General features: G+C 37.7%; 1 non-coding gene across 1 annotated transcript; it reads right to left on the bottom strand.

Annotated features, from left to right (window-relative positions):
• Window positions 1-17,073: 17,073 nt before the first annotated feature.
• LOC114238786 (U1 spliceosomal RNA) lies at window positions 17,074-17,237 on the bottom strand. The gene has a single exon (XR_003624062.1). It is a non-coding gene; the product is annotated as a U1 spliceosomal RNA (small nuclear RNA).
• Between the last annotated feature and the right edge of the window lie 8,994 nt (window positions 17,238-26,231).

Genomic DNA, 26,231 nt, shown 5'->3' with positions numbered 1-26,231 from the left:
GAGCATAATGTCTTCAAGGATCATCCATGTTGCATCATGTATCAGAACTGTATTCCTTTGTAAGGTTGCATAGCATTCTATTATGTGTATATACCACATTTTTTATTGTGGTACAAACACTTAACATGAGATCTACCCTCACAACAAAATTTTAAGTGCACAATACAGTATTGTTAACTATAGGCAAATGGTGTACAGCAGATCTCTAGAACTTATTAATCTTGTATACCTAATTTTATATCCATTGGACACCAATTCCCCATTTCCCCTTCCTTCCGCCCTCTGGTAACCACCATTCTTCACTGTTTCTATGAGTTAGACTATTTTAGGTACCTCATGTAAGTGGAATCATACAGTATTTGTCCTTCTGTGATCAGCTTATTTCACTCAGTATAATGTCCTCCAAGTATATCCATATTGGTACATATGACAAGATTTCCTTCTGTTTTTTTTTTTTTATTGGAGTATAGTTGATTCACAATGTTGTGTTAGTTTCAAGTGTACAGCGAAGTGATTCAGTTATACATATATTCATTCTTTTTCAGATTCTCAATATTCTGTAATAACCTATATGGTAAAGAATCTGATTTCCTTCTGTTTTTAAGTCTGAATAATATTCCACTGTATGCATACACCAAATTTTCTTTATGTTCATCCTTTGATGAGCTTCAGGTTGTTTCCATATCTTGGGTATTATGAATAATGCTGCAATGAACATGAGAGTGTAGATATCTCTTTGATATCCTGATTTCAGCTCTTTGGGATATATACTCAGTAGTGGGACTGCAGGATCATATGGTAGCTCTATGTTTAATTTTTTTGATAAACTGACATATTATTTTCCATAACAGCTGTGTTATTGTACATTGACAAATTCCCCAACACTTGTTATCTTTATATACATGTATATATATATATAATCACCATCCTAACAGGTGTGAAGTGATATCTCATCACGGTTTTGATTTGCATTTCTCTGATGATTAGTGATATCAAGCACCCTTTCATATATCTGTTGGCCATCTGTATGTCTTTGTTGGAGAAATGTCTATTCAGGTCCTTTGCCCATTTTTTAATTGGGTTATTTTGCTATTGAGTTATAGGAGTTCCTAATATATTTTGGATATTAGCCCTTTTCCAGATATATGGTTTGCAAATATATTCTCCCTTTCCATAGGTTGCCTTTTCACTCTGTGGATTGTTTCCTTTGCCATGCAGAAGCTTTTTTTTTACTTTGATGTAGTTTCACTTGTCTATTTTTACTTTTGTTGTTGTGCTTTTGGTGTCACATTTAAGAAATCACTTCCTACACCAATGACATGAAGATTTTCCCCCTAAGTTTTCTTCTCATAGATTTACAGTTTCAGGTCATATATGTTAAAACTTTTAATTCACTTTGAGTGAATTTGTGGGTATGGTGTAAGATAAGGGTGTGATTTTATCCTTTTGCATGTGGATATCCATTTTTTCCCAACACCATTTGTTGGAGAGACTATCCTTTCCCCATTGTGTAGTATTGGCAGCCTTGTTGAAAATCAATTGATTGTATATGTGTGGGCTTATTTGGGGGATTTCTACTGTGTTTCATTGTTCCATATGTCTGTTTTATGCCAGTACCATACTGTTTTAATTATGTTTGCTTTGTAATGTATTTTGAAATCAGGAAGTACATTGTTATACTTGCTCAAGATTGCTTTGACTATTTGGGGTATTTTTGGTTCCATATGAATGTTAGGATTGTTTTCTATGTCTGTGATCAATGTCATTGTGGTTTGGATAGGGATTGCATTGAATCTGCAGATTGCTTTGAGTAATACAGGCATTTTAATTATATTACATTTTCCAATCCATGAACATGGGATATATTTCCATATTTTGTGTCTTCTTTAATTTCTTTCATCAATGATTTTGTAGTTTTTGGTGTACATCTTTCACCACCTTGGTTAAGTTTATTCCTACATATTTTATTCTTTATGTTGCTACTGGAAATGGGATTGTTTTCTTTTTTATAGATACACATTTATTTTTCATAATAGTAACTTTATAAACATATATAAGCATAGATCACAAATAAATATACTGGTTTTTCTGCTGTTTCTGCCCAGGCTCTCATTGTGCAATATTGATTTTTGGTTGGGTTGGTAAACAGAACAAAGGTGGAATGGAAGCTAGAGGTGAGATGAAGCAAACTCTTAGAGAAAGTCACAGCAGTAGTAAATGGTCTGTGGACACTTTTAAATGTGGAAGCCTAGACTCCAGCCCTGATCTTCTAAGTACAAATCTGACTGAAGTCTGGCTTGGAAATCTGTTTTAGGAAAACTTAAGAGTCCATTCCGATGCACAGCCTTAGTTAAAACACTATTATAGAAGGATATTGGAAACAGGATATTATGATAGGAATTTAGGCAAAGGCCAGATAGTCAGCCGTTGGACAGATACCCAATATTAGACTCGAGTACAAAAGAGTGTATTGGTCAAAAGGAAAGAACTGAGGTATAATCACCAAAAGATCTATAAATGCTAAGACCTTTGTTACTAAGAAATAAGGAAGGAAGTTTCTCCTGCTTAGAGCAAGATTGGGTTTATATTTGAGGATAGAATTGAGCCTCCAGATATGGGATAAACAGCTCTTGATACAGGATTTGAAAAAGATTTTGGCATTAATCACAGAGTCGAAGAGACCATTTCAGTAGCCCCTTCTTCTGGAACCCTCATTTGATTATAGAAAATTCACTTTTCATGAGCGTGAAAAATCACTCGTGAGTTAAATTAGCAGAAGATTGGAAAAGCATGAACAGGTTTTTAACTATAGCCTTTATTTGGAGAATACCCTCAATTTTAACCTGCTCTGAATCGGTATGCAGAACTTCAAAAGGAACAAAATCACTAGCAGCTCTTCCTCATAAACAGTGCAACTGATTCACAGGTCATGGTCCACATCAGTCTTCACGCCTTACATTTGCTCTGTACAGCTGGCTTTAAATAGACAAATGATCAACAAATGCCTACTAGCTCAATATTTAGGCAAGCAACCCCCAAATAACTACCTCTAAGTTTGCCAGTAAGTAAAACAACAACGTGTATAAAATAGGGCACTATGAGTTTCATGAGTTTGTTTTTCCATTAAAAAAGCACTTTAAGTCGATTGCAAAATGAAACAAAGTTTGTTTGTTTTCCTCTTATATCTAGCTTGGATACCAGCTGGCAGTTTGTTGGCTGCCTCTCAGTCAAATCCAATAGAATCATTGTCCTTTGGATTTTTATCTGCTTCTCAAAAGAAGCCTAATCTTGCACAGGAATTGTGTGTCACTGTAACGTGTCCATACCTCAACAGCACATGTTCCTTCCTTCATGGCAAAGCAAATTTCCTATTTTTTCTGAATAAACAATAAGGAGGTGATTAAAATTCAGTGTCACGTCTAGCATTCCATTCCTGCGTAGTGCTTTGGAGTGCCAAAAGTTACACAGACAAAATGCACTGTCAAGTTACACAAAGGCAATGTCAGTGCCTTGGTGACCCTTGCTGGGAATCCTTTGGTCAGGAGGCAGCAGCAAAGCAGTGGAAGCAGGGTCATTTTCTGAATGAATCTTTTTATCTTTTTTATTAATTCATCTACACTCACATGGAGCACTTGTTCACAAATAATTTTTCACTGTTTGGATAGAGACACAATAAGAGTAAAGAGTAAGAGCAGAATGGCAAGGATGAATGCCCTCAACTTATGCTTTCAGTTAGCATTTTTTTTGAAATGAAAAAGGAGAGATATATGAGCCCAATTAGCCTTTATCAACTAAATGACAGTATTAAAACAGGAAAAAATATTGAGTGCTTATCATTTGCAAAGCAGTGTCCTTGACTGTATGAGAGGCAGATAAAAAAGAAAGTCAAGCCTGAAAGGAAAGGCTAGAACTTAATTACACGTTTTCTTGTTCTCCAAGTGTTTCGCATGTCAATGTTATGTCATATGCATGTCCTGTCACCTCAAAATTTTGTCAGTTCAACTGCAGCGTACATCTTGAATGGACAGCCAAATATTTGCTTACAAAAAATAGGAGAAATTGTTTTAATGAGCACTGCAGAAGATTTTTTTTTAATAGCTACTTTATTTATTTATTTATTTATTTTTGGCTGTGTTGGGTCCTCGGTTCATGCGAGGGCCTTCTCCGGTTACGGCAAGTGGGGGCCACTCTTCATCGCGGTGCGGGGACCGCTCTTCATCGCGGTGCGCGGGCCTTTCACTATCGCGGCCCCTCCCGTTGCGGGGCACAGGCTCCAGACGCGCAGGCTCAGTAGTTGTGGCTCACGGGCCCAGCCGCCCCGCGGCATGTGGGATCCTCCCAGACCAGGGCTCGAACCCGTGTCCCCCGCACTAGCAGGCAGACCCCCAACCACTGCGCCACCAGGGAAGCCCACTGCAGAAGATTTTTAAAATGCATCCCAAATGAATAATGCAAACAAAATATTTCGTTTTCACTTAATTGAATTTCAAAATAATGTAAGTAATAATACATATGTTTTAAACACACTAACCATATGAAACATGCAATGAAATGCTAACATCTCTCCTTCTCATCTCCAGTTCTAAGTTCATGAGTTTAGTGTGTACTCATACAGTTTAGTGTGGCAAACTGCATATCATCGCAGTTTTAATTTGCATTTTCCTGACCACTAATAAGAATGAATGTTTAAAATGTTAATTGGTCACTTAAAGTCTGTTAACAATATCTCATTTCAAAGTCCTCATCTTCTAATTCTCCATTAAAAGCAGAAGCTAGAGATGCTAAAGTAATTGTATCATAAATAATTTTTTAGGGCACAAAGAACCACCTTCAAATATATGGAGTTGAGATCCAAATTTAGTTATATAGACAGTTCTATTACTTAAGATTACTGTTTGCTATAGAACTAGTATTTTTAGCATCTCAGAATGAAGTACAGGTGTTAAATCATCTATATGTGTTTTGTAGATATTATATTAGACAACATGGTACCTAGAGTCTCAAGTATAATAATAAAAATTGCTATATTATAAAAAATTAAACACATTAATGCAAATTGAAAAATGAAATTCAAGTAAAGTGTTTCTTAAGGTGCGATCCAAGGATCACCTGAATCAAATCAACTGAAGTGTTTTTTTTTTTTAACATCTTTATTGGAGTATAATTGCTTTACAATGGTGTGTTAGTTTCTGCTTTGTAACAAAGTGAATCAGCTATACATATAACTGGGGTGTTTCTTAAAGAATCTGATTTCTGTTTCCCATCCCAGGTCCACTAAAAATCACTTTCTGGGAGACACACTGGAAACTGAAATTTAACAACTGCTCTACATAATTTTTATGTAACTAAAATTTTAAAAACCATTTGATTTGAGGGATTACAACAAAGTGATAGTTTTGTTTGTTTAAATCTAACCAATCTTGCATAAATGAGACAAAAAGGATCTAACAAGTAAGTCAGAAAGAGAAAAACAAATACCGTATGCTAACATATATATATGGAATCTAAGAAAAAAAAAAAAAAGGTCATGAAGAACCTAGGGGCAAGATGGGAATAAAGACACAGACTTACTAGAGAATGGACTTGAGGATACGGGGAGGGGGAAGGGTAAGCTGTGACAAAGTGAGAGAGTAGCATGGACATATATACACTACCAAATGTAAAATAGATAGCTAGTGGGAAGCAGCCGCATAGCACAGGGAGATCAGCTCGGTGCTTTGTGACCACCTAGAGGGGTGGGATAGGGAGGGTGGGAGGGAGGGAGATGCAAGAGGGAAGAGATATGGGAACATATGTATATGTATAACTGATTCACTTTGTTATAAAGCAGAAACTAACACTCCATTGTAAAGCAATTATACTCCAATAAAGATGTTTTAAAAAAAAACGAATCTTGGAAATAAATTCCAAAATACTTAGTAAATGAAAATATTTTTGCTGCAAATACCAGTTTACATTAACAAATATTAAAGTGTTTTTAGGCATTCATGGCTTTTCTTAGAGGATCAGCCAAATAAATATTAAAGTGTTTTATAGGCATTTAATGTTGTTATAAAATAACTACACAAAATATTTTCTCAGCCTTCTAATTTTAAGTAATTATCAAAATATGTGTAATTCACTAGGAAAGCATAGTAAAAATTAAAGGGCACTGTTTTAAATAACAAAGGATGAAAACTTAGATTTGGGTTTTGTGTTTAGCTATGTGAGGCATTAATCTTTTTAAGTATTTTAAAGTGTTTTATTTTTCATTTTTATCAAATTAATACATGTAGAATATTTTAATCAAATAGTTCTTAAAAATATATAAACAACCCCATCTTCCTCTATCCCACCTCTGCCTTACTTACCAGAAACAGTCATTTTTCATTCTTTTTGCTATTTCTTTTGGTAGTTTCTATATTTCTTAATAATGTCTTAATTCTGCTATTTCCTACTATATAGCACAGGGAACTCTACTCAGTATTCTGTAATAACCTATGTGGGAAAAGTATCTGAAAAATAATAGATCTATGTATATGTATAACTGAACCACTTTGCTGTACACCTGTAACTAACACATCATTGTTACCCAACTATCCAATATCCAATATAAAAGAAAAAAAAATTTTTAAGTGTTTCTACTATATATAATATAGATAACTAATAAGACCTACTGTATAGCACAGGGAACTCTTCTCAATACTCTGTAATGACTTTTATGGGAAAAGAATCTTAAAAAGTGTGGATATATGTTTACATATAATTGATACACTTTGCTGTACAGCAGAAAATAACACAACATTCTAAATCAACTATACTCAAAATATAAAATTAAATTAAATTTAAAATTTTTAAAAAATCCTGCTATTTCTTGCTTTATCCAGTGTAGGCCTTACCTACTGACTTGCTGACTATCCACCCAATACAAAGGTAGCTCTGGTTTCAGTTAATTGAACTTTACTTTCTTAAACAGCCTTCTGCCTCTCCGCCAACAGAACAATTTGTAGAGTTTTTTTTTCTTCCCTTTTTTACTTTCATTTTATGTGCCTATGTTTATAGTTTTGTGTTAAACCAAAGACTCGCTGATCCAGTAAGTTATGCATTTTTCTTGGAGACCTCTATTTCAAAATCTTCAGTGCTTCAATGAGGACTACACACTCTACACTCTGGTTGCCCCACTGTCAAAACAAGGATATTTCCTTTTGTTGCTCTCCTGGGTTGAAACTGTTGTTCTTGGATCTCATTCTTTTTCTTTTTCTTTTACTTTCTTGGTTTTTTGCCATGTATGCTAAGGCATATCCCTTATAAATTCAAAAGAAATGGTGTATGGGATGTCATTTCTGCATCTTTGTATTAGAAGATGTATATTTTCTGCTCTTTATTTGATCATTTGGCTGACAGTATATCCTAGTCTAGATTGTAAAACTCAAAAGATGTTAGGGTTTTTTTTTTTTTAAATTGAGGTATCTGTGTTTTATATTAGTTTTGGTTGTAAACTAACTGTTCTGTTAGTTTCTGCCGTACAACGAATTGAATCAGCTCTATGTACACATATATCCCTTCCCTCTCGAACTCCCTCCTAGCTCCCACCCCATGCCACCCATCTAGGTCACAACAGAGCACTGAGCTGAGCTCCCTGTGCTATACAGCAGGTTCCCACCAGCCATGTATTTTACACATGGCAGTACACCTATACGTCAATCCCAACCTCCCAATTCATCCAACACCACTCCGCCCTCATGTCCACACATCCATTCTCTACATCTGCGTTTCTACTTCTACCCTGAAATGTAGGTTTATCTGTTCCATGTTTTTAGATTCCAGATATATGCATTAATGTAAGATATTTTGTTTTCTCTTTCTGACTTACTTCATTCTGTATGGCAGACTCTAGGTCCATCCATATCTCTACAAATGACCCAATTTCATTCTTTTAAATGGCTACTATTCCATTGTGTATATGTACCACATCTTCTTTATCCACTCATCTGTCGAAGGACATTTAGGTTGATTCCATGTCCTGGCTATTGTAAATAGTGCTGCAGTGAACATTGGGGTGCATGTGTCCGTTTGAATTATGGTTTTCTCAGGGTATATGCCCAGCAGTGGGATTGCTGGGTCATATGGTAGTTCCATTTTTAGTGTTTTAAAGGAATTGCATGCTGTTCTCCATAATGGCTGTACGAATTTACATTCCTGCCAAAGGAGCAAGAGGGTTCCCTTTTCTCCACACCCTCTCCAGCATTTATTGTTTGCAGATATTTTGATGATGGCCATCCTGGCCAGTGTGATGTGATACCTCATTGTAGTTTTGATCTGCATTTCCCTAATAATTAGTGATGTTGAGCATCTCTTCATGGGCCTCTTGGTCACTGTATGTCTTCTATGGAGAAATGTCTATTTAGGTCTTCTGTGCATTTTTTGATTGGGTTGTTTTTTTCTTTTTTTGATATCAAACTCCATGAGCAGTTTGTTTATTTTGGAGATTAAACCCTTGTCAGTTGCTTTGATAGAAATATTGTCTTCAATTTTGAGGGTTATCTCTTGGTCTCATTCATGATTTTTTTGCTGTGCAAATGTTTTTAAGTTTCATTAGGTCCATTTGTTTATTTTTGTTTTTATTTCCATTTCTCTAGGAGGTGGGTCAAAAAAGATCTTGCTGTAATTTATGTCAAAGTGTGTTCTTCCTATGTTTTCCTCTAAGAGCTTTATAGTGTCCAGCCTTACATTTAGGTCTATAACTCATTTTCAGTTTATTTTTGTGTTTGGTTTTAGGGAGTGTTCTAATTTCATTCTTTTACATGTAGCTATCCAGTTTGCCCAGCACCACTTATTGAAGAGACTGCCTTTTATCCATTGTATATTCTTGACTCTTTCTCATAAATTAGGTGACCATAGGTGCATGGGTTTATCTCTGGCTTTCTATGATGTTCCATTGATCCATATTTCTGTTTTTGTGTCAGTATGATACTCTCTTGATTACTGTAGCTTTGTACTATAGTCTGAGGTCAGGGAGCCTGATTCCTCCAGCTCTGTGTTTCTTTCTCGGATTGCTTTGGCTATTCGGGGTCTTTTTGGTTTGCATCTAAATCATACAATTTTGGGTTCTAATTCTGTGTAAAAATGGCATTGGCAATTTGACATGGATTGTATTGAATCTGTAGATTGCCTTCAGTAGTACAGTCATTTTCACATTATTGATTCTTCCAATTCAAGGAAGTAGTATATTTCTCCATCTGTGTCATCATTGATTTCTTTCATCAGTGTCTTATAGTTTTCTGAGTACAGGTCTTTTACCTCCTAAGGACGGTTCATCCTAGGAATTTTATTCTTTTTGTTGCAATGGTAAATGGAATTGTTTCCTAAATTTCTCCTTCTGATCTTTCGTTGTTAGTGTATAGGAATGCAAGAGATTTCTTGACATTAATTTTGTAGCCTGCAGAGGGGGCATGCACTTCCTCCTGCTCGCTGACTCCCTGGCCTGGGATGGTCTTGTGCCTTCATGCCAGCACCTGGAGTGGCCACCGTCCCTCTCCACTCCCCAACCCCATCCATGGGCACCCGCCCTCCCCAGGTACCACTGGTCCATTCTGCCCTCCAGGGCCCCTCTCCAGTGACCCCCCCACATCGCGCCAGAGCCTGGCTGGTGTCAGAAATGCCCATACAGCAACAGCCCTGTGGCTGAAATGGTCTTGGTGCTCCAGCCACGTGTCAATCCTGTGCCTCTGAAGAGGGAGAGCCGAGTTCAAGACATTGGTCCACCACAGACCTCCCAGCTCCACATAATATCAAATGCTGAAAGCTCTCCCAGAGATCTCCGTCTGAACGCTAAGACCCAGCTCCACTCAACGACCAGCAAGCTACAGTGCTGTACACCCTGTGTCAAACAACTAGTAAGACAGGAAAACAACCACACCCATTAGCAGAGAGGCTGCCTAAAATCATAATAAGGTCACAGACACACCAAAACATAGCACTGGATGCAGTCCTGGACAACAGAAAGACAAGATCAAGCCTCATCCACAAGAACACAGGCACTAGTCCCCTCCACCAGGAATCCTACACAACCCCACTGGGGGCAGACACCAAAAACAATGGGAACAAAGAGCCTGCATGCTGCAAAAAGGAGACCCCAAACAAAGTAAGTTAAGCAAAATAAGAAGACAGATAAACACACAGCAGATGAAGGAGCAAGGTAAAAACCAACCAAACCAAACAAAGGAAGAAGAAATAGGCAGTCTACCTGAAAAACAATTCAGAGTAATGGTAGTAAAGTTGATCCAAAATCTTGGAAATGGAATGGAGAAAATACAAGAAACATTTAACAAGGACACAGAAGAACTAAAGAGCTAACAAACAATGATTAACAACACAATAAATGAAATTTAAAATTCTTTAGAAGTAATCAAGAGCAGAATAACTGAGGCAGAAGAACGGATAAGTGACCTGGAAGATAAAATAGTGGAAATAACTACTGCAGAGCAGAATAAAGAGAAAAGAATGTAAAGAATGGAGGACAGTCACAGAGACTTCTGGGACAATATTAAACGCACCAACATTCGAATTACAGGGGTCTCAGAAGATGAAGAGAAAAAGAAAGGGACTGAGAAAATATTTGAAGAGATTATAGTTGAAAACTGCCCTAATATGGGAAAGGATATAGTCAATCAAGTTCAGGAAGCACAGAAAGTCCCAGAGAGGATAAATCCAAGGATAACCACGCCAAGACACATATTACTCAAGCTATCAAAAATTAAATACAAAGAAAAAATATTAAAAGAAGCAAGGGAATAAAACAAATAACATACAAGGGAATCCCCATAAGATTAACAGCTGATCTTTCAGCAAAAACTCTGCAAGCCAGAAGGGAGTAGCAGGACATATTTAAAGTGATGAAAGGAAAAAACTACAACCAAGATCTCTCTACCCAGCAAGGACCTCATGCTGATTTGACAGAGAAATTTAAACCTTTCCAGACTAGCAAAACCTAAGAGAATTCAGCACCACTAAACCAGATTTACAACAAATGCTAAAGGAACTTCTCTAGGCAGGAAACACAAGAGAAGGAAAAGACCTACCATAACAAACCCAAAACAATTAACAAAATGGTAATAGGAACATACATGTTGATAATTACCTCAATTGTAAAAGGATTAAATGCTCCCACCAAAACACATAGACTGGGTTAATGGATATGAAAGCAAGACCCGTATATATGCTGTCTAAAAGAGACCCACATCAGACGTAGGAACACTTACAGACTGAAAGTGAGGGGATGGAAAAAGATATTCCATGCAAATGGAAATCAAAAGAAAGCTGAAGTAGCAATTCTCATATCAGACAAAATAGTTTTTAAAATAAAGACTATTACAAGAGTCAAAGAAGGACACTATATAATGATCAAGGGATCGATCCAAGAGGAAGATATAATAATTGTAAATATTTATGCACCCAACATAGGAGCATCCCAATATATAAGACAAATGCTAATAGCCATAAAAGGGGAATTCGACAGTAACACAATCATAGTAGGGGACGTTAACACCCCACTTTCACAGTAGGCAGATCAACAAAAATGAAAATAAATAAGGAAACACAAGCTTTAAATGACACATTAAACAAGACGGACTTAATTGATATTTACAGGACATTCCATCCAAAAACAACAGAATACACTTTCTTCTCAAGTGCTCATGGAACATTCTCCAGGATAGATCATATCTTGGGTCCCAAATCAAGCCTTGGTAAATTTAAGAAAATTGAAATCGTATCAAGTATCTTTTCTGACCACAATGCTATGAGAGTAGATAACAATTACAGGGGAAAAAAACCTGTAAAAAATACAATCACATGGACTAAACTGTACACTACTTAATGACCAATAGATCACTGAAAAAATCAAAGAGGGAATAAAAAAAAAAAAACCAGACAAAACAGACAATGAAAAGAATACTACCCTAAACCTACATGATGCAGCAAAAGCAGTTCTAAGAGGGAAGTTTATAGCAATACAATCCTACATCAAGAAACAAGAAACATCTCAAATAAACAACCTAACTTTACACCTAAAGCAATTAGAGAAGGAAGAAAAAAAATCCCCAAAGTTGGCAGAAGGGAAGAAACCATAAACATCAGATCAGAAATAAATGAAAAAGAAATGAAGGAAATGATAATAAAGATCAATAAAACTAAAAGCTTGTTCTTTGAGAAGATAAACAAAATTGATAAACCATTAGCCACAGTCATCAAGAAAAAAGGGAAGAAGACTCAAATCAATAGTGTTAGAAATGAAAAAGGAGAAGTAACAACTGACACTGCAAAAACACAAAGTATCATGAGAGATTACTACAAGCAACTATATGCCAAAAAATGGACAGCCTGGAAGAAATAGACAACTTCTTAGAAAAGCACAACCTTACGAGACTGAACCAGGAAGAAATAGAAAATATAAGCAATCACAAGCACTGAAATCGAAACTGTGATTAAAAATCTTCCAACAAACAAAAGCCCAGGACTCGATGGCTTCACAGGCGAATTCGATCAAACATTTAGAGAAGAGTTAACACCTGTCCTTCTCAAACTCTTCCAAAATATAGCAGAGGGAGGAACACTCCCAAACTCATTCTACATGGCCACCATCACCCTGATACCAAAACCAGACAAAGGTGTCACAAAGAAAGAAAACTACTGGCCAATATCATTGATGAACATAGATGCAAATATCTTCAACAAAATACTAGCAAACAGAATCCAACAGCACATTAAAAGGATCAAACACCATGATCAAGTGGGGTTTATCCCAGGAATGCAAGGATTCTTCAATATACAAAAATCAATCCATGTGATAAATCATATTAACAAATTGAGGAGAAAAACCATATGATTATCTCAATACATGCAGAAAAAGTTTTCGACAAAATTCAACACCCATTTATGATAAAAATCCTCCAGAAAGTAGGCATAGAGGGAACTTACCTCAAAATAATAAAGGCCATATATGACAAACCCACAGCCAACATCGTCCTCAATGGTGAAAAACTGAAACCATTTCCACTAAGATCAGGAACAAGACGAGGTTGTCCACCCTCACCACTATTATTCAACATAGTTTTGGAAGTTTTAGCCACAGCAATCAGAGAAGAAAACAAAAATAAAATGAATCTAATTCGGAAAAGAAAAATTAAAGCTGTCACTCTTTGCAGATGACGTGATACTATACATAGAGAATCCTAAAGATGCTACCAGAAAACTACCTGAGCTACTCAATGAATTTGGTAAAGTAGCAGCGTACAAAATTAATGCCCAGGAATCTCTTGCATTCCTATACAATAATGATGAAAAATCTGAAAGAGAAAATAAGAAAACACTCCCATTTACCATTGCAACCAAAGGAATAAAATACCTAGGAATAAACCTACCTAAGGAGACAAAAGACCTGTATGCAGAAAACTATGAGACACTGAAGAAAGAAATTAAAGATGATACAAACAGATGGAGAGATATACCATGTTCTTGGATTGGAAGAATCAACTTTGTGAAAATGACTGTACTACACAAAGCAATCTACAGATCCAATGCAATCCTTATCAAACTATCAATAGCATTTTTCACAAGAGTAGAACAACAAATTTTGCAATTTCACAGTTTGTATGGAAACACAAAAGACCCCAAATAGAGAAAGCAACCTTGAGAAAGAAAAACGGAGCTGGAGGAATCAGGCTCCCTGAATTCAGACTATACTACAAAGCTACAGTAATCCAGACAGTATGTTACTGGCACAGAAACAGAAATATAGATCAATGGAACAGGATAGAAAGCCCAGAGATAAACCCACGCACATATGATCACCTTATTTTTGATAAAGAGGCAAGAATATACAATGGAGAGAAGACAGCCTCTTCAATAAATGGTGCTGGGAAAACTGGACAGTTACATGTAAAAGAGTGAAATTAGAACACTCCCTTACACCATACACAAAAATAAACTCAAAATGGATTAAAGACCTAAATGTAAAGCCAGACACTATAAAACTCTTAGATGAAAACATAGGCAGAACACTCTATGACATAAATCACAGCAAGATCTTTTTTGACCCACCTCCTAGAGAAATGGAAATAGAAACAAAATTAAATGATGGGACCTAATGAAAGTTAAAAGCTTTGGCACAGCAAAGAAAACCATAAACAAGATGAAAAGACAACCCTCAGAATGGGAGAAAAGATTTACAAATGGAGCAACTGACAAAAGTTTAATCTCCAAAATTTAAAAGCAGCTCATGCAGCTCATTATCAAAAAAACAAACAACCCAATCCAAAAATGGGCAGAAGACCTAAATAGACATTTTTCCAAAGAAGATATACAGATTGCGAAGAAGCACATGAAAGGAGGTTCAGCATCACTAATTATTAGAGAAATGCAAATCAAAACTACAATGAGATATCACCTCACACCATCAGAATGGCCAACATCAAAAAATCTATAAACAGTAAATGCTGGAGAGGGTGTGGAGAAAAAGGAACCCTCTTGCACTTTTGGTGGGAATGTAATTTGATACAGCCACTATGGCGAACAGTATGGAGGTTCCGTAAAAAAGTAAAAGTAAGAATACCATATGACCCAGCAATCCCACTACTGGGCATATACCCTGAGAAAACCATAATTCAGAAAGAGTCATGTACCACAATGTTCATTGAAGCTCTATTTACAATTGCCAGGACTTGGACGCTACCTAAGTGTCCATCGACTGATGAATCGATAAAGATGCAGCACATATATACAATGGAATATTACTCAGCCATAAAAAGAAATGAAATTGAGTTATTTGTAGTGAGGTGGATGTTACTAGTGACTGTCATACAGACTGAAGTAAGTCAGAAAGAGAAAAATAAATACTGTATGCTAACACATGTATATCGAATCTAAAACAATAAAATGGTTCTGAAGAATCTAGGGTCTGGAATAAAGATGCAGACATAGAGAATGGACTTGAGGACACGGGGAGGGGTAGAGTAAGCTGGGACGAAGTGAGAGAGTGGCATGGATTTACATATACTACCAAATATAAAATAGATCGCTAGTGGGAAGCAGCCGCATAGCCCTGGGAGATCACCTAGATGGTTTGTGACCATCTAGAGGAGTGGGATATGGAGTGTGTGAGGGAGACATAAGCTGGAGGAGATGTGGGGATATATGTATATATATAGCTGATTCACTTTTTTATATAGCAGAAACTAACACACCATTGTAAAGCAATTATACTCCAATAAAGATGTTATAAAAAATGATTCTACTAGGTATTTGGAAGCTGTGCTCTGCTCAGTCTTCTATAAGTGAATGTGAGCTAAATCCTATTCAATCCACATACAGTGAAGCATTTCCAATATTATCATTATCATTTATTTTAACAAGCTACAAACAAGATGGTTTCAGGACAGTGTTATTTCAATAGTGGAACATATTCACAGTATTACATACTCGTTTTTAATTTATTTACATTGCTGTAAATGTATGGCTCCTAAAAGCTACTATGAAGATGCATCATCACAGTGTTGTAGCTCTGCCTGTAAGTGAATCCTTTGCATTTGCCTGTGGAGACTTATTTCTTAAGTTAGAGATATATATGTTGCAAAAATTGATATGGTATTTTTAATTGGAACCTTGTTCTTTTCCTGAATATAGATTATACTCTGAATTTCAGGCTTGTAGTGAGTTGTTTACGGATACAGACTGTAGATTGCTCTTGGTAGTATGGTCCTTTTAACAATATTAATTCTTCCAATCCATGAACGTGTCACATATTTCCATCTGTTTATATCACATTCAGTTTCTTTCACTGGTGTCTTATAGTTTTCAGAGTACAGGTATTTTATCTTTTTAGGTAGTTTATTCCTAGGTATTTTATTCTTTTTTTGTGATTGTAAATCGGATTGATTCCTTTGTATCTCTTTCTGATCATTCATTATTAGTGTATAGAAATGCAACCAATTTCTGTATATTTACTTTATATCCTGCAACTTTACTGAATTCATTGATGTGCTCTAGTAGTTTTTTGTTAGTGTCTTTAGGATTTTCTATGTACAGTATCATGTCATCTGCAAACGGAGACAGTTTTACTTCTCCTTATTCAATTTGGATTCTTTTACTCCTTTTTCTTGTCTGATTGCTGTGGCTAGCATTTCCAATACTATGTTAAATAGAAGTGGCAAGACTGGGCATCCATATCTTGTTCCTTACCTTAGAGGATATGCTTTCAGTTTTTCACTATTGAGTTTGATGTTAGCTGTGAACTTGTCATATATGTCCTTTATTATGTTGAGTTTTGTTCCCTCTATACCCAGTTTGAAGAGATTTTGATCATAAATGGATATTGAATTTTGTCAAAAGCTTTTTTCTGCATCTAGTGAAATGATCATATGGTTTTTATTCTTCAATTTGTTAATATGGTATAACACATTGATTTGCTGATTGAAAAATCCTTGTGAATTTGATCATACCCTTGGTCATGGTGTATGATCCTTTTAATATATTGTTGGATTCAGTTTGCTAATATTATGTTGAGTATTTTTGCATCTAAGTTCATCAGTAATATTGTCTGTAATTTTCTTTTTAATGATATCTTTGTCTGGATTTTTTTATCAGGGTGATCTGGGTCTCCTAGAATCAGTTCTGAAACCTTTCTTCCTCTGAAATTTTTGGAATAGTTTGAGAAGTATAAGGTGTTATTTTTTCTCTAAATATTTGTTAGAATTCACCTGTGAAGCCATCTGGTTCTGGATGTATGCTTGTTAGATGTTTTTTAAATTATGTATTCAATTTCTTTACTGGTATTTGATCTGTTAATAATTTCTATTTCTTTTTGGTTCAGTCTTGGGAGATTTTACATTTCTAGGAATTTGTCCTTTTCTTCTAGGTTGTCCATTTAAAAAAATTTTTTGTACTATTTAAAATCTTTATTTCTCTATGTCCCTGTAACATATTCACTACCACCCACCTACGTCAAATGGATGATGAAGTCTTCAATATTAAAGATGAGCCACTGGACCCTTAGAAAACGGTTTTGAAAGAACTCTACCATTAAAACACACACAGAAACATGAGAAAGCATGAATGCAGTCCCCCACTACCACATATTATGCAGCTGAGTTTTCTCCATTTGGGGAAATCTCAGGGGTCAGCACATCTGGAGTGCAATGGATGAGCCTCACCCTGGGAAAACCACCTTCATGACCATGGTATCTCCCCAGCCTGATAAGTATAGTTTGTCCATTTTATTGCCATATAGTTGTTTATAGTAGTCTCTTAAAATCCTTTGTATTTCTGTGGTGTCAGTTGTAACTTCTCTTTTTTCATTTCTGATTTTATTGATTTGAGCCCTTTTTTCTTGGTAAGTCTGGCTAAATGTTTATGACTTTTTTAAAATTTTTTCATAGAACCAGCTCTTAGTTTCATTAATTTTTTTATGTTTTTTTCTTAAGTCTCCATTTATTTCTGTCCTGAACTTTATGACTTTTTACTTCTACTACTTTTGGATTTTGTTTGTTTTTCTTTTTCTAGTTTCTTTAGTTTTAAGGTTATGTTGTTCATTATGGATTTTTCTTGTTTCCTGAGATAAGCTTGCAACACTATAAATTTCCCTCTTAGAACTGCTTTTGCTGCCTCCCATTGATTTTAGATTTTTTTGTTTTCATTTTCATTTGCCTCCAGGTATTTTTTTCTCTTTGATTTCTCCAGTGATCCATTGGTTATTTAGTAGCATATTGTTTAACCTCCATATTCTTTTGCAGTTTTTTCTTGTAGTTGATTTCTAGTCTCATAGCATTGCAGATTGAAGAGATGCTTGATATGATTTCAATTTTCTTAAATTTACTGAGGCTTGTTTTATGGCCTGGCATATGAACTATCCTGGAGAATGTTCCATGTACACTTGAAAAGAATGTGCATTCTGTTGCTTTTGGATGGAATGTTCTACATGTACCTTTTAAGTCCTCATAATCTAATGTGTGATTTAAGGCCACTGTTTCCTCATTTATTTTCTGTCTAGATGAACTCTCTATTGATGTAAGTGGTGTGTTATAACCCTCACTCTTATTTTGTTACTTTCAATTTCTTCCTTTATGTCTGTTAGTATCTGCTTTATGTATTTAGGTGCTCCTATGTTGGGTGTATACATATTTACAATTGTTATATCTTCTATTGGATTGGTCCCTCGATTATTATATGATGTGTTTCTTTCTCTCATAACAGTCTTTATTTCAAAGTCTATTTTGTCTGATATAAGTATTGCTTCCCTGGCTTTCTTTTGATTTCTATTTGCATGGAATACCTATTAACATCCCCTTTCTTTCAGTCTGTGTGTGAGTCTTTAGATGTGAAGTGCATCTCTTATAGGCAGCATATATATGAGTCTTGTTTTTGTATCCATTCAGCCACTCTATGTCTTCTGATTGGAGCATTTTTTCTATTTACTTTTAAAGTAATTATTCATATGTATGTTCTTATTACCATTTTGTTAATTGTTTTGGGGTTGTTTTGTATGTCTTTTTAATTTCTTTCTTCTTTTGTTTTCTTCTCTTGTGGTTTGATGACTATCTTCAGTGTTATGTTTGGATTCTTTTTTCTTTTCTGTGTGTGTATCTATTATAGATTTTTGATTAGTGGTTACCATGAAGTTTATATATAGCAATTTACATACATACATGATTGTTTTAAGTTGCTGATCTCAATTTCAAATGCATTTTAACGACTCTGTATTCTCCTCGCCTCAGAATGACTACTTTTGTTATCATATTTTACATGCAACTGTGTTGTGTATCCCATAACTGCTTATTGTGTATAGAGACAATTTTAGTACTTTTGTCTTTTAACCTACTTACTAGTTTTGCATATGGATGATTTCCTAACTTTACTGTATGTATGCATTTACTGATGGGCTTTTTCCTTTCACGATTTTTATGTTTCTAGTTGTGACCTTTTCTTTTTCACTTAGAGAAGTTCCATTACCATTTCTTGTAAAGCGTGCTTGGTGGTACTGAACTCTTTTAGCTATTGCTTTTCTGTAAAACTTTTGATTTATCAGGTATGAATGAAAGCCTTGCTAGGTAGAGTATTCTTGGCTGTAGGTTATTCCCTTTCACCACTTTAAATACAATGCCTTCTGGCCTGTAGAGTTTCTGCTGAAAATTCAGCTGACCAGCCTTATGGGAATTCCTTGTATGTTACTTGTTGCTTTTTCCTTGCTGTTTTTAATAGACATTTTATCCATAATTTTTGCCATTTTAATTGCAATGTGTCTTGGCTGTATTCCTCTTTGGGTTAATTCTGTATGGGACTCTCTGTGCTTCGTGGACTTGGATGCCTGTTTCCTTTCCCAGGCTAGTAAAATTTTCGGCTATTATGTCTTCAAATATGTTTTCAACCCCATTTTTCTCTCTTCTCCTTCTGGGACCATTATAATGTGAATATTAGTACACTTGATGTTGTCCCAGAGGTCTCTTAAGCTGTGGTCATTTCTTTTCATTCTTTTTTTCTTTTTTCTGTTCAGCATCAGTGATTTCCAATACTTTGTCTTCCAGTTTGCTGATCTGTTTCTCTGTATCGTTTAGATGAATTTGCTTTTTATTTTTGATTTTAAGATTCCACATCAAAGAGAGATAATAAGGTATTTGTCTTTGACACAATTTTTTAAAAATCCATCTATCCTTTGATGCACACCTACGTTGTTTCCATATCTTGGTGTAAATAATGCCATAATAGACATGGGAGTTTATATATCTTTTTGAGTTAGTGCTTTTAGTTTTTGTTTTTGTTTTTGGATAAATACTGAGAAGTGGAACTTCTGGTTCATATGGTAGTTCTATTTTTAATTTTTTGAGGAACCTCTATACTGTTTTCCATAAAGGTTGCACCAATTTATACTCCAAACATTAGTACAAAGGACTCCCTTTTCTCCTCATCCTTACCAACACTTTTTTTTTTAAATAACATCCATTCTAGCAAGTGTGGGGTAAATAACTCTTTGTTATTTACATTTCCCTGATGATTCATGATGTTGAGTACATTTTCATGTACCTGTTGGCTATCTGTATACCTTCTTTGGAAAACTTTCTGTTTAGATCTTGAGCCCATTTTAAAATTGAGGGTTTATTTGTTGTTTTTGTTTCTGTTTTTGCTATTGAGTTTTATGAGTTCTTTATATATTTTGAATATTAGCCCCTTATCAGATATTTGATGTGCAATTATTTTCTCCCATTTATTAAGATTCCTTGTCATTTTGTTGATGGTTTCCTCTGCTGTACAGAAGATTTTTAGTATGATATAGCCCCACTTATTTATTTTTGCTTTTGTTGCTTTTGCTCTTGATGTCAGAGTAAAAAAATCATCTCCAAGACTTATGTTAAGGAGCTTGCCACCAATGTTGTCTTTTAAGATTGTTATGTTTTCAGATCTTACATTCAAGTCTTTAATGTATTTTGAGTTAATTTTGTGCATGGTGTAAGATTGTGGTTGTGTTTCATTCTTTGCCATGTTGAAAAGTGTAAATCTTAATGAAGTGCCAACCAAAAGTAATTACAACATGTGAAACACTGCAAAGCTGGTAGGACCCCAGATTTTTTCATCAGGTCTGCCTTTTTTAATGTGGGGAAGGTGTGGGATGGCTCTGGTGACCACCAGGGACAGAGACCTGGGGGCCTCTGTGCACTTTTTGCAGGTATCAAAAGAGTATCAGATCTGCCCCTGAGGTCATACAGGAGCTGAAAGAAAGTCCCAGCTGGGACCAGTCACCGCAGTGGTTAGAAAATAATAAACCCATCTCCCACTTCTAACCTTGAAGAACAGATTCTCTAGAAACCATTCATAAAAGTAAAGTCAGGAGACATCACCTACATGACCACCATCCCCATGGCTCAATTAATTGAGTGCCTACTATAAGGGTGGCACAGTTAGATGCTTTCTAGGTATTTAGTAACCAATTCAAGTAACCGTTATCTCCATTTTATGCACAAAGAAACTAAACAAGCTCAGAGAAGTCAAGTCACTCGCCCAAGGTCACACAGCTGGTAAGTGAGAAATGTGAAAGGAGTAAGACCAAGACTGGTTCCAACACTCGCATTCAAAGAGCAGGGTTGCTCCGCACAAAAGTTGGAACCCCCCCAAATGGTAGCTGGTGTAATGTCTGCTTATGTCATGGTGGCTGTGTTTTCTTACCAGTTAGCATACTTTTTCCAGGGCATCCACTCATGGTCTAGGACTCTGCTGCCTGGCCTCCTCAAACTTTGGACCACTGGGTTTGATCCTTAGGTTTACTCCCAATGGGCACAGGTATAGTGATGGAGTCCTCGCTTCACTGCCAGCTGGCCTCAGAACCTTGCCAGTAAGATGTATGAGGGACTCACACTTCTCTGTGACATATGATAACCATGACCCTGAATTGAGTTTCCCTATCTTTCACCCAGTGTGTCCTGGGGGATAAATCCTTTATGCTGCCTCTAATATCTTATGACTTTTGAAATCTAGCAAACTAGGAATTTACAAAAAGGCACAAAAAATCAGAAATTACCCATAAGCCCCTCTACCTAAAATCTATCTATCTCTGTCTTTTTGTAAATTTTGAGGCATTTGTTTTTACCTACTTGATGTCCTGCTAGAGTTTTTTATTTGTCCACTGGTCATTATTTAAGAGCATCCTTCCACTTACGTTTAGAAAAAAACCCTAATTCTTAATGACTCATTAACTCATATATGAGACTATAATGTAAATTATGAGATAAAACCTCTATTTTAAAATATCAGTGTTATTGCTAATATTTTGCAGCCATAAAGAATGTGGTCAGGCATTTCCTTGTTTGTTATTTATGATTTCCTTCAGTAGCATTCCCAGAAGCAGAAATATGGATCAAAGCATATGGATACTTGACACAAATGCCCACACTGTCATCCAGTCTGCATTTCCCAGGCTGCAATGAGTGTGCTCCTTCTACTTTTTAGCCATACACACCAATCTCTCCTCTTGCAAATATTCCCCTTTAGAGGTAATTACATCATTCCCATTGGCAGTCAGTCTGTAGTCAGGGTGGACAAACTTTTCCCTCTGAGTTTGGAATCCTGAGTTGAATGTCTCCAAGGTAGAGAACCCACCAGAGACAACTTTGCATGTGTTTGTTTTCTCTTCCAGTATTCTTAGCATGGAAAAACTTTAAAACACCATGGTGCAAGTTGAAAAAAAGATAAGTACCATGTAATAGAATCTGTATAAATCTCACAAATAAAACAGTAGCCTGTAGCCCTCACAGCCCCTCTGCTGAGGATGGAGTTGAAAGAACTGTAGGTTTTGGCTCCTAAGTCAGGAAATGTTTTGATGGTAAATATGAGGGACAGTCGCAGGATGTAAATCAGGAGGGTGTGACTTCCTCCAAGTTCAGGGGTCACACAGCCAACATGTCCCTCTGGGGTCTTAACTGCGGATGCAGACCTCCAGACAGCAACCATGGAAGGGCATGTCTAGAGCACAAGGGGTATGGGAGAGGGTGTACAGACAAGGTCTATCAAAGTCCTTGCTTGCATGGGGCTCCGTGGCCAATGCTCACACATACACAAAGTACCGTCCATCCTGGTAGGGGAAGGGGTTATCTTGGAGAATTAGCTTCCCTTTCTTCCCACCTTCCATCCCTCCTACTCTCTTTTTGAAGGCAAAATCTGCATGGTGGGTGTGTGGATGCACAGGGCTCTCCATCTGCCTGGGTTCAAATCCAGACTCTGCCACTTCCCAGGTAGGTCATTTAGGTGGCAGATCTATGCCTCAGTTGCTTCACTGGAAAACACTGTACACACCTCAACAGGTCGTTATGAGGATTAAAATAAAAATTGTTGTGCTATTCTGGGCTCGTTCCTAGAGGTTGGCCAAGAGCCTGTGGCTCCAGACTTTTCATTGATGTTAGTAAGCACCTAAACCCCTATATTAAAAAACTTTTCCTGCTTAAGGTAGTTGAGTGTTATGGACTAAAAGTTTGTTTCCCACCCAAATTCTATTTTGAAGCCCTAACCCCTAATGTGATGGTATTTGGAGATGGGGACTTTGAGAGGTTAAGTTTAGATGAGATCATGAGTGTAGAGTCCCCATGAGGTGATTAGTGTCCTTGTAAGAAGAGAAAGATAGTACTTGCTCTTCTCTCATTCTTCTCCTTCTCCTTCTCCTTCTCTTTCTTCTTCTTCTTCTTCTTCTTCTTCTTCTTCTTCTTCTTCTTCTTCTTCTTCTTCTTCTTCTTCTTCTTCTTCTTCTTCTTCTTCCTCTTCTTCTTCTTCTTCTTCTTTTTTCTTTCTTTCTTTTTCTTTCTTTCTTTCTTTCTTTCTTTCTCTCTTTCTCTCTTTCTTTCCCTCTTTCTCTCTTTCTCTCCCTCTCTCTCCTTCTCCGCCTCTGTCATGTGAAGACACAGTGAGAAGCTGGCTATATGTAAGCCAGGAACAGAGTTATCACCAGGAAACTAATCTACAGGAACCATCATCTACAGCCTCCACAACTGTGTGAAATCAATGTCTGTTGCTTAAGCCACTTAGCCTATGTAATTTTGTCATAGCAGCCTGAGGTGACCAATACACTGAGTGATTTTGCTGTTTTGCAACATCTTCCAACTTTTATACTGGGCAGCCCTCCCCATCTCCTTGCCTCAGCCCCTCCACCATCATTGCTATTTTTGGCATTTGTCATGCATTTGCACATGTTGTTCCCTCTGCCTGGGCTGTCCTTCTTTCTGTCCATCTGCCAGCTGGACTCTTAGCCTCTAAGGCAGAGCTGAATTGCCACCCCTCTTCTGGTGTCATTCATAACATCTTTTCCCAGCACTCTGATGCACGGACAGAGTTAGCAGCCTTCTTCTAGACCCCCAGCACTTGGAACAATATTCATTAGCACAATATTCAGCAAATACTGATTGAGCTCCCACCAGGTGTCTGGAAATGTTCTTGCCACCGGTGTTCCATAGGAAGAAGCAGAGACAGGCCAGGAATGCACACAGTTTACCTGTTTACCCAGCTCCTTAGGAGCAGAGTGACCTTGGGCAATTCCTGAACTTCTCTCTGCTCCATATGAAAAGTGAAGCTGTTGTTAGACTAACACCTATAAATGGCCGGACCAGGTCCCCAGCACAAGTCAAAATGTTAGGTAAGTACCAGTGATCACTCTCAGTGGGAGGGACAGGCAATGAACAAGTAGACTGACGTGCAGAAAGCTCTGCCCCAGTCCTGAGAGCTATGAGAATAGTCTGTCTATGGTGGTAAGGGAGGACTTCCCTGGGAAGTGACACTTGAGTGGAGGTGACTTGGACACTTCTGAGTGTCTACCAGCCTGGATACAGAGGCTTCTTAGGCTGTGATTCCAGCCAGTGGTGGGCCAGGCAGTCCATCTGGCAGAAGAGCTTGGGCTGGCAGGCCAGGGTGCTGTCTGCTGTCCCAGAGTTTGTGTAATACCTGTGCTGCTTAGAGGGAGGGCTCAGGGGTAAGCAGTCTCAGGGCTGTAGGCTAGAAGATTCCCACGACAGCAGTCCCAGTGTCCTTCTCCCTAACTTGCCTAAAAGTTCTTGTCAGAGGGCCCAGGCCTGGTGCACAGTAGGTATGGAGGGTGTGGAAGAGATCTGAGTGGCTTGGGGGAACTCCCAAAGAGCAGAAGTCCCTCCAAATCAGCACTGAGGTCAGGGAGAGTCAAATGAGAAGTGAGAAAATGTCACATGAATCGGCATCCGAATCTCCCAAGTTTCATCTCACTGTGATTAAAAATCCACTAAAGCATCATAAACTTGTTTTGGCTTTGGCTTTTGGTGACTGAACATCAGTCACAAGCAGCTGGGCCTTGAACTGCTCTTGAAGAGAATGGAATCTCACACTCACTTATAAGGGTCATCCTGTGTGCCTGGTGCTGTGGAGGGACTTTCCAAAATCATTCTCTACAAGGAGTGTTCTGCTACTATCCCCACTCACAGTGAGGAAACTGAGGCTCAGAGAAGGCAAGTAACCAGAAAAGCTCACACAGCTCAGAGGAAGCAGCAGAGAAGGATTTGAACCCGCCCCCTTGCCTAGATCTGAGATGAGGAGAGAAGATATGTGCAAGTAATGAAAGGGCTAACACTGAAGCTGATAGCTGGGGTGGATAGATTCAATTCATTTGGGCCAGTTGAAGAGGCAGCAGTTAAATATGCAGACCCTGGAACCAACCTGCTGCCCCTTGCTGCCACTTGACCTTAACCAGCTCTGGGACCTCTTTGAGCCTCAGCTTGTGCATCTGTAAAATGACAACAACACTTACCCACCTCAGAGGGGTGTGGTGAGGATTAAATTACAGCAGGTGAGCACCCAGAGGAGAGCTTGCCACATAACCATGACTCTGCAAATGTCACCTCTCAAAGCTGTTTACTGAGGTGGGTAAGATCCTACGCATGGGGTGGGTTGGGCTGAGGCAGTAAGGGAGTGAAACCTCCACCCTCTGGGAGCTCATGGTCTCCTGAGGGAAATGAGAAGTGGACACAACTTCAGGAATGTGAGAGGGTGGGTGCTGGTTGTGAAGGGAGCCCCAGGGAGCCTCCTACACTGCTAACACGGCAGGGTCTAGTCAAATAAAAGGAAAGCAGAACAGGAAAGCGACCTGAATGCCCTTCAATAGGGGATAAGATGTTGTGGTGCACTCTAAGCGGCAGGTCACAGAATGACGTGCAGAAAAATTCTGGGAGTACAAAGCCAGCTGCAGAACTCTCTGCATACAATGTGATTCTATTCATGAGAAAGAAAAATGTACATAGAACACCGTCATCCAGGATGCAATAGGACCAAGGTGAGCTCTGAAAAGATGAGGCATCAGCCTGGCCAACAGGAGCAACCAGGCAGGCACAAAATAGGCTGTTTTTGTCTCTGGAAAATGACAGCCCTAAGGATCTGGTTTTGGGCAGTGCCAACAACAAAGTACAAAAGGGAGAGCGAATGGGGCCAGCAGTTCCTGGCCCACAGGAAGGAGGTGCTCAGTTCCACCTGCTGAACTCCTCTTTCAGACAACTAAGGGGACAGACCAGCAGCTGCCTTGTGAGCTGGATGTGAGCCACCCTCCAGAACTGCTCCCTTCCCCTTGGGCTCAAGGCTCAAGAGACTGCTGAAGCAACAGGAGGCTGAAAGGAGACCTCTGTCCAAATTAAAGCCTAAGTCTTTCAAGGCTAAGTGGAAATAATCCACGTCAGCCAGGGGCAGGCAAGAGTTCCCAGTACTTGCCCTGGGTC

The sequence above is a fragment of the Balaenoptera acutorostrata genome, chromosome X (assembly GCF_949987535.1).
Source record: "Balaenoptera acutorostrata chromosome X, mBalAcu1.1, whole genome shotgun sequence".
Taxonomy (NCBI): Eukaryota; Metazoa; Chordata; class Mammalia; order Artiodactyla; family Balaenopteridae; genus Balaenoptera; species Balaenoptera acutorostrata.
The sequence above is the reverse complement of the archived record's forward strand: the minus strand, read 5'-3'. Positions and strand labels throughout refer to the sequence as shown.